Genomic DNA, 7,464 nt, shown 5'->3' on the forward strand with positions numbered 1-7,464 from the left:
ATACCCAAATGAGTTAAAAACAAGGACTCAAACAAATATTTGTATACCCATGTTCATAGCAGCATTATTTATAATACCCAAAAGGAGGAAACAACTCAAATGTCCATCAGTGCATAAATGGATAAACAAAATGTGGTATATTCATACAATGGGATATTATTCAGCCTTAAAATGGAGTTAAATTCTGACACATGCTACAATATGGATGAAGATTGAAGATTTTAAGCTAAGGGAATATGTCAGACTCAGACAAATGTTGTATAATTTTCATCATATGAAGTACCTAGTGTACTAAAATTTATAGATACAAAAAGTAGAATAGTACTTGCTAGGGCCAGGGGGAGGGAATGATGGGGAGTATTTGTTTAATGGCACAGAATTTCAGTTTGGGAAAGTAAAAATCTTCTGGAGATGGATGGTGATGATAACTGCAAAATAATGTGAATATACTTAATGCCACTGAATTGTACACTTTAAAATGCTCAATTCTATGATATGCACATTTTACCACAATTCACAAACTGGAAAAAATTAGACCTATATGTTCTCTATGAAAATATATACTTAAAACAGATAGCTACAGATATGTTAAAATATGATATGCATGTAAATGCATAGAAAATGCCGAACAGGTGAAAGAAGAGGGTTGAGATTTTGTATTTATGTTTGCTGACACATTTTTCTTTGTTACAGTCCTGCCCTTATCTGTTAATGACAATGTATTCATGTCTTGTACTAAAAAACATCAAATAGCAATAAGGAAATCCCTATAATATACAACACATTAATTTCTGATAAACACATGCACGTTATACCAATAAAACAAGAAAAAATATACAACTTGAGGAAAAAATAAAGCAGTGATTTCAACTATTTAATCACAGGATTTATTTTTATACTTCCAAGAGGATGACCATATTTTCCTTTTGTATAGGGAATCACAAAAGATGAGTATTAGAATTAGGACATCAATTAAGAAAGATAGATGTGAAATTGTTACTTCCTCTTTTAGAAACACCCTTATGCCTAACCTTTTTCTTGAACCTAACAAGATGATTTTTCTCAGGGAGCTGAAAAAGGCAAATACAGAAAGGGAGAGGCTAGGGGCAAAAAAACTGAGAAATGTCAGGGACATTGGTGTCATATGAATCATGAAACACAAAAATGCCTAGGATCTTCAATAACTAATAAACTCTCATGTTATAATAATCTTCATCATGCGTTTGCTAATCTCAGTAAGGTAGTTTAATAACACCAAAAATAACTCATACTCTTAACCACATCAAGTTGTTTTAAACGAAGGCCCTTCAAAAATGAAGACATAAGCCCCTTGTTCTATTTGGATCAGTGTGTCTGAGTACCTGCTTGATCCTTCTAAACCCTGTTTAATCTGAGGACATAGTTCTGTCTACTTGTCTTACATTACTGCCACATCTATCTGATATACTTCTCTTTAAATAAAGTCACTTAAGAGCTTCTGCTCCCAAAGGACAAGTAAAACTTGTAGGCTTTTAGATAATGTTTCTGCAGTGGTAATATTGGGAGTGGGGAGATTCTATCAACAGTAGCTAACACATTTTCATAGCTTACATCCTTCTAATCATTATTTCAAAAAATGGGCATTCTATTATGGAAACAACATATAGACATTGAGTTATTTTATAAGATACAGTAATTTTAAGAACATAGCAGATTGCAATAGTACTTTGGGCATTTATATTATTGCAACTCATGTTCTTTTAATGGCAACCCAGCCACTAGACAACAGTAATGGTACATTCTGAAAGTATTAAACATCCACAATTGAGAATTACTTTCTGAGGAAACAAGAATTCATGAAAAAATTATTTTTTCCAAAAGAGTCCCTTGGTTCTATTTTAAAAATGTGGTTCTAACTGATTAAAAGGATAAATACTATCAATGAGGAAAAATTTGAACAGAAGTAAAAACATTACCAGTCTAAGCTTAAATAAACAAACCAACCTTTCTCTACACAGCAACTTAAAGACAAGTGAAATCTGGACACACAGACAGTATCTCTCTCTCTGCCTCACACAGATACACACACATTATCCTAATTTTAGATAGATGGATAGATGGATATCACATTTATGTATAGATATATATGTGGAGTAGAATCATTCTTAACCACTTTTAACTAAGCAGTTTTTGTGCCAGATAATTTTGCTGTTTTCTCTCCAAAGCATGATAGTTGCTCCCAGCACATTGAATGACTACACCATTTCTTATGTGGTAAAAGCAAAATAGTACTGAAGTAATATATATATATATATATATATATATATATATAAAGATTATATATTATATATAAAATATATATTATATATAAGATATATATTATATGTAATAGATGTATATATTATATAAAATATATAAGATATATAATATATAAATATATATAAGATATCTATATTATATATAAATATATATATATTCTTCAGAATCCATCAATTAAATTCTATTATTAACAAGAATCAATTATGTTTGTTCACAAACAAAACTTGTAGATGTGGGAAAAATAAACTTTAAAGCTATACATAATGCTTGTAAAAAACTCAAATGTGACTTACCAAAAGAAAGTTAACAATGTGGGAAAGAAATTGTAAACTTCTTTTTTTTTAATCACGAAAGTGAGTAGGAGTTTCAAATCAGGTTGCTACACATGAACATCTGTTCTTGTGCCTGTGTTTGTCCTAAACGCCTTGAGTAAATACTATTTGTTACAGGGTAAGTATAATGAGTTTGTTTCTCTTCTTAGCGGTAAGCTCAGAAGTAGACAAGTGACTGAGTTCTAGCTTTTGGAATAGTTTTATCACTTTTAGAAGTGAACTCAGATGAACGAACCATGTTCTTTCTTTGGCGTCAGTGTATAAGAATGTAGCTCCTACTCTTTTTTGACCATAAAGGAGGGAGATGACCATACAGAGGATGGCAGGGGCCAAAAGCAGGCAGTAGTTGGGTCCTTGAAAACATCGCTGAGATGCTAAATTAACCAAACCCTGATGTACTTAGGAACATCTTATTTGAAACAATGTATCTTATTGATTGAGTTTTCTATTACTCCTTGCTGAAAGGATCCTACTGAGTACATTAATGGTAGGCCAGCATTTTTCAAATGTGTCTGTATACTAGGCTTACTTGAGACATTAAAATGTAGCAATGCCCAATACACACCCTCAACAGGGTAAATCACAATCGCCAGGCATTGGTGATTTAAAAATTTCTCCATTTGACTCCATTTTACAGCCCTTGTTCAGGAGCACATAGGTAGAAAGATGAGTTTTCTCTGCAGTACTATAAAGTCTTCAACTCAACTACCTCTTCTGTTAAATAAAAGAACAGATTTTTGGAGTCTGTGTAAGTTAAAGATCTTAAGATCAGGAGAGCAGACTGCCTCTTTATTCTGTGTTGGAACTGCTTTATCTTTACTCCAGTGTCTCCAACTGAGCAAGTTTAAGTCACTACAGGCTCTTCTCTGTTTCTACCATTGGAAACATCACTACTGGGCAGAGTGTTCACTTTCTTAGGGAAACAGTTGTTTATGCTTTCGTTATGTGTCACATCACTTTTGACAACTGCTGTGTATTCATTGGGAAGAGGAGGGACTCAAACAAGACTGGCCATATGTTCATTAGGAAATAATTAACTTCATTTTTTGATAATGATAATTATCTTAAGTGCTTAAAATCCACATCTGTTTGTTTTTGTAGTTTTTAAATAACCAAACATGGAAATTTTCATGAGTTCCACTGCAGAAAAAGAAAAAAAAAAAGCTGCCGTTACCTTTTCAGCAACTTGAATTATGGTAACACAATTCTAGCTTTCCTGGAATTGTATTATAATACCTGTTTTTTAGGAGTGTCCCAAATAATTGATCTATTGATGGTGTTTTCTTTCTTGTCATTTGACAACTGTTATTTCATTTGTTTGTTTATATCTTTAATGTCATTTCAACGAGATTTTTAAAAGAATTGTGATGAAGATGTGTTATATTTATGTTATTGGAGTCTTTTTAGGTTTCATCATATATTATAAAATGAACTATAATATAGCCACAACCAAAGTAATGCCAGGGATAACTAGTTATTTAATTACCTGTAACTATAACTGTAATAGCACTTATACATGCGGTTCAGATAGAAAGATAATTGATAGGTAGATAGATAGATGAATAGGTAGATAGATAGATGCCTTTATAGACAGAAAGCCTGTGAAGATAGAACTGGAGCTTCTTTTCTTTTCTTTTTATTTATTGTATTATTTGTCTTTTTTTTTTCTTTTTTTTGCAGATAGAGTTTCACTCTGTCACTCAGGCTCGAGTGCAGTGGTGCCTTTCATCGCCACTCATCACCTTCCAGGTTCAAGCGATTCTCCTACCTCAGCCTGCTGAGTTGCAGGGATTACAGGGCCTGCCACCAACCTGGATAATTTTTTTTTGTATTTTAAGTAGAGACGGGGTTTCTCCATGTTGGCCAGGCTGGTCTTGAACTCCTGACCTCAGGTGGTCCGCCCACCTCGGCCTCCCAATGTGTTGGAATTACAAGTGTGAGCCACCGTGCCCAGCCAAAGCTGGAGCTTCTTTACAATCACTTTTGGGTGTTTGCAGAAGCAACTAGGACTGAGATCACATTTCTATATTCATCTTACTGTTTGTCCTTGCTGAAAGCCAGGTACACAGTGTGAATGTGCCTCTCAGGCAGAGCCAGTCACATCAAAGGGAAGCAAGAGGCCCTAACAAGCCAGGTGGAAGCTGGCTTGACTGATATACCCACTTGCTAGAACTGTGCACATAAAGTGTCTTTCCAAGACAGCTGCTTGCCATGAAGTTGACCCACAGTGGAGGAAGAGCCTCCAAGTATATTTATTTCCATCTCCTCTTCGAGTTGAAGCCTGAGTTTCTCCAAATTTAAGGATATCACAGGGCTTTTAAAGAGATATTTTAATTACTTTTTGTGATTTAATCTTTTTTTTGATGTAGGGATAATCTATAATGAGGCTTGATGTCTTTCTTCAATTTGCACAGTCCAGCAGAAATCACTGAAATTTGTGAATTGGGAAATGGAAAAATCTCTGTATTTTCCCTCTTAGGCCTCTCGGCCCATGATGAGAGGGGCTGCCATGAAGGTCTTTGACATGTTCTGGAGACATTTTCCCTATTGTCATTACATATGCAAACTTCTGCAGTAAGCTAGAATTTCTCCCCAGAAAATGGGGTTTTCTTTTCTGTCTTTTTTTTTTTTTTTTTGCCTAAGTCAACACATCTTTATTAAACACCTGTAGTTACTGGGAGGAGGCGATGATGCTGGACACACTGTCAAAGTCTATCTTCTCTACAATATTCTAGGGTTTAATGCTCTCTTCCTGGTTACAGATGAAGATCGGCCCTGACTCGTTAGTGCTCCAGCCATATTTGCTCATCTACACCTTTAGCTGGCTGGCTAACAGATCACCAAACATTTTACCAAGCAGCCAGCATTCCATGTTCTGGTAAGTGATACCCACGACGTGGCAGATAAACTTTCAGACAGAGTCTTCAAAGCCGGTTATACCTTCCAACAGGACCATGTTTTCCTTGCCAGAAGGCCTGGAAGTGGCAGGTCTCCAGCAAGTCCCCGAGGTGCAAAATCTGTTGGATTGCCTGCTCTTCTTGTTGTGCTGGTGGATCATGCACGTGGACAGGGTGAAGTTGGTGTGTGGCAGGTGTTGAGAGCCTTCAGCAGGATCTGGGCAGTGATTGTGGTCTGAAAAAATGCTAGGTTGAACTGGTACAGCTTCGGGACAGCCAGGTTGTCTTCTAGATCATAGGCATTCTCCTTGGCCTGCATCTCCATGTAGTGTTCCAGCGTGGCCAGGATTGTATCTGTCGATGTCCTTAACCAACTTGCCCCCGTTGGCTCTCATTTGCTGAAATATGGCCATGACTACTGTCACCTTCCACAACCAGGGCTGGAGGCTGACACTGGACCTGGATTGCATCCTCCAGGACAGGAAGGGGTGGGGTTTTCTTTTCTATTGCATCATCAGGCTGCATACTTTTCAAACTTTTATGCTGTGTTTCCTCTTAAATGATATGCAGTTTAGAAATTTTTCCCCACCATACCCTAAATCATCTCTCTCAAGTTCAAAGTTCCACAGATCTCTAGGGCAGGGGCAAAATGCTTCCAGTCTCTTTGCATGGCAGGAGGACCTGTACTCCAGTTCCCAACAAGTTTCTCATCTCCCTCTGAGAACACCTCAGCCTGGACCTTATTGTCTGTATCACTATCAACATTTTGGTTAAAGCCATTCAAGAAGTCTCTATGAAGTTCCAAACTTTGCCACATCTTCCAGTCTTCTTCTGAGCCCTCTAAACTTTTCCAACCACTGCTTGCTACCCAGTTCCAAAATTGCTTCCACATTGTCGGGTATCTTTACAGCAGTGCATCACTACCAAGTACAAATTTACTGTTCTCATGCTGCTAATAAAGACATACCTGAGACTGGGTAATTTATAAAGGAAAGGGGTGTAATTGACTTACAGTGCCCCAGGGGTAGGGAGGCCTCAGAAAGTTTATAATCATGGTGGAAGGGGAAGCAAACACATCCTTCTTCACATGGCAGCAGCAAGGAGAAGCGCAGAGTGAAGTGAGGAAATAGCCCCTTATAAAACCATCAGGTCTCATGAGAACTCACTCACTATCATGAGAACAGCATCATGGGGGTAACCAGCATCATGATTCAATTACCTCCCACCAGGTACCTCCCATGACATGTGGGGATTATGGGAATTAAAATTCAAAATGAGATCTGGGTGGGGACAAATCCACATTGTATTAGGTGCTATTCTCTAGACACTGGAAGCATCACTTCTGTAGGCCAACTGAGGTTAGGAAAACCTGGGCTTCATTGTTTCAAACACATTGACTGAGATATATACAGCCCCAAACTCAGGGTCACACAGCTTTCCTAGTAGGATGCTAACTTTGAAGAACAATTTTTACCAAGATGTGAATTATGAACTTAGCTTTTTCAGAAGTTCTTTTTTTTTATAATTAGTTTATAAAACTGATCTCCTGGCAGCACAGTCTGCTCTCTGAGATAAGAAGATATTGGTTTTCTGACAATCACAGTTAATTTGGGTATTGGCTTAGCTGAATTCATCAATTTCCTGAAAGCAGTTGTGCTAACGTGGACCATTCAATTTGACTATCTCACAATTTTCATACTTCATACCTCTCAATTCCAAGAACTATCACATGTCAGTGAACCTCTATCCACTTCATCAAATCTCAATTATATTTAAAGTTTTATCATTTGTAGTACAGCATGTTGACATATTCGACATTTTATTTAACCTTAAAAATATGGTTCCTATTGTGATCTGGTTAGTGGATAATTAAAATCAAAATCTTTTGCACCTTAAAGGAAACAATGAACAGAGTGAAGAGACAACCTAAAGAATGG

The 7,464-nt window shown here is 36.7% G+C and overlaps 1 pseudogene; it reads right to left on the reverse strand.

Annotated features, from left to right (window-relative positions):
• Positions 1-3,545: 3,545 nt before the first annotated feature.
• LOC129397621 (eukaryotic translation initiation factor 3 subunit K-like) lies at positions 3,546-6,130 on the reverse strand (annotated as a pseudogene).
• Positions 6,131-7,464: the final 1,334 nt, after the last annotated feature.

This window comes from Pan paniscus, chromosome 3, assembly GCF_029289425.2.
Source record: "Pan paniscus chromosome 3, NHGRI_mPanPan1-v2.0_pri, whole genome shotgun sequence".
NCBI classification, from domain to species: Eukaryota; Metazoa; Chordata; class Mammalia; order Primates; family Hominidae; genus Pan; species Pan paniscus.